Source organism: Borostomias antarcticus (genome assembly GCF_949987555.1).
Source record: "Borostomias antarcticus genome assembly, chromosome: 19".
In the NCBI taxonomy this organism is placed as follows: domain Eukaryota; kingdom Metazoa; phylum Chordata; class Actinopteri; order Stomiiformes; family Stomiidae; genus Borostomias; species Borostomias antarcticus.
This window is the reverse complement of record NC_140252.1, coordinates 20,277,278-20,279,777: the sequence shown is the minus strand read 5'-3', so window position 1 is coordinate 20,279,777 and position 2,500 is coordinate 20,277,278.

Sequence of the window (2,500 nt, the reverse complement as noted above, 5' to 3'; positions counted from 1 at the left end):
ATGATGTCCTTTTTGATCTTCATATTTTTGGTTTGAATCCATTTCTATTGCAACAGATATTTTTCTAGCATCCCAAACCCCATGGCTGGCCTACAGTATACGAAACGATATTTCTGCCCTAAAGTATGTTTTACGTAACACCCGTGAGTGAGGTGCAATCATTCACAAATAGTGCAATGGACTCTAACGGGTGTGTGTGTGTGTGTGTGTGTGTGTGTGTGTGTGTGTGTGTGTGTGTGTGTGTGTGTGTGTGTGTGTGTGTGTGTGCGTGCATGCGTGTGTGTGTGTGTTCTGGCCATGGTGTATATGCTGACATACCTTGAAATTCTACCTTTTGACTTGCATCCTGCGTGAATTCATGTACAGTAATGTTGAGCAATAATGTACAGTGAATTAATAATCTGGTCATTATTATTAAGTCCAGTCATTATTTGCACAGCTTTCTCATGGCAGTTTAACGTGAGTGTTAAGAAAGGCTATCTGCTGCCCCCTTCAGGATTGTATGTATAAGTACAATGTATTTTAAAATACAACGGAGTTCGAGTTCAGTAGACTACACTAATTAGATAAATCCCTCTTGTATTATAAAGCAGTCTATGGTGGCTTAGATCTGACGAGTGATTCAGAACTATTAACTTTCGATTTTAATTTGCTCTCAGACGGCAATAAATTATTTCGAAAGGCATCCACATAAGTAAAGCAATTAGGTCTTTACTATGGGAGCAATTCGTCATATAAATTATTGTAGAGCTCTTGCAAAGTCGTAGCCAAGGCCAAATCGTCTGACACCACTTTATGGATTTTAAACATAGGTTAGTAATTGGACCCATTACTCATGTGAAGTATTAAAGTATCTGAATGGTGGAGGTCGATGTGAGAGCAGGGGCAGCCAGAAAGCACCGTGATGTCACAGGATGCGGGGCTGGATCGGGTTCAACTGGACATCTCACTTCATTTTCTTGCGCCCCGCAGCTGAACGCAGACGGACGGACTGGACACAGCTGGACTCGCTGCTGTGGGTTTTTGTTATTCACTTTTCCCGCCAGGTAAGTTACATTACGGTCAAGTGCTAATTTAACTAACCCTATATATATTTTAAAAGTGATAATTAAACGGTCGATAGCCTAATTTGAAAGTTGACATGGTTCAAGATTCGAGTCTTAGAGTCCCTTTTTTCTTTTTCTTTTTAAACTCTAAAATCGTTTAACTTCAGGATAACCTTAACTCCAATACAACGGGTGTCAATAGTTTATAATCGAACCAGCAGTGGTCTACGATCCATCTGAGCTATGTTTGTGTGCGCTGTGTCCTGTTTTTCCTTGTGTTATCTCCATTATTATCTAACAGGAGAGAAGTAGAGGCCATTAAGTCTCTGTGTCAACTTGAGCCTCGTATGATTTTTGTGTACTTTATCATCTAGACTCGCAGACTACTTCACCCTCAAGTTTGAGTTGGCCTTAATGCGTTTGAGTTGGCTGAGGTTTCCCGTACCAGACACAGCTTGGAACCACATGTCCAGTTCTGCCCCATTTCGCTCCCAGACCCAAACTTCAATTATAAGAAAACACTTGTCTTTTAGGGCCCATTGTTCTACTGACTGCTATCCACTTAGGTAGGCCTGATACTGAGATCCAACGATATCAAATCGAGGTTAAGTTTCAGAAAGACTCTGAAAGACAGGGCTTGAGTTGGATAGTGGGTGAATAGTCTACTCTGAACAAAGCCTACACGGGTAGTGAATACTTTCAACAGCTAGCTCGATTTATTTTGTTTTAACATCTCAGGGATACTTTGATTTATTTTGTTTTAATATCGCAGGGATAGAGGTTTATGCGGTGCCATTACACTTTTGACACTGGTACCTTGTTTTCATATCATGGGTTCTGTTCCCCTGTGTTCTGGTTCTGTTCCCCTGTGTTCTGGTTCTGTTCCCCTGTGTTCTGGTTCTGTTCCCCTGTGTTCTGGTTCTGTTCCTCTGTGTTCTGGTCCTGTTCCACTGTGTTCTGGTTCTGTTCCCCTGTGTTCTGGTTCTGTTCCCCTGGGTTCTGGTTCTGTTCTCCTGTGTTCTGGTTCTGTTCCCCTGTGTTCTGGTTCTGTTCCCCTGTGTTCTGGGGTCGGTGCCGGGGGCCCGGCCGTCTGCTCTTCTGTGGAAACAGAGGGTCTTGGCGAGTGGAAAGATTTAGGTCCATTTCCAGGGGTGTGTTCAAAGAAGACATACGTTACACACGTCGTCAGCAACTGACAGGGTTTTCCTGATTTAGTATCGCTGTTCTATACAGAGAGAGAGAGAGAGAGAGAGAGAGGGAAAGAGAGAGAGAGGGACAGAGGGAGAGAGAGAGAGAGAGAGGGACAGAGGGAGAGAGAGAGAGAGAGAGGGACAAAGGGAAAGAGAGAGACAGGGGGAGAGGGAAAGAGAGAGGGACAGAGAGAGAGGGACAGAGGGAAAGAGAGAGAGAGAGAGAGACACGGAAGAGAATTAGTGAACGTGAGGGTTGAAAGA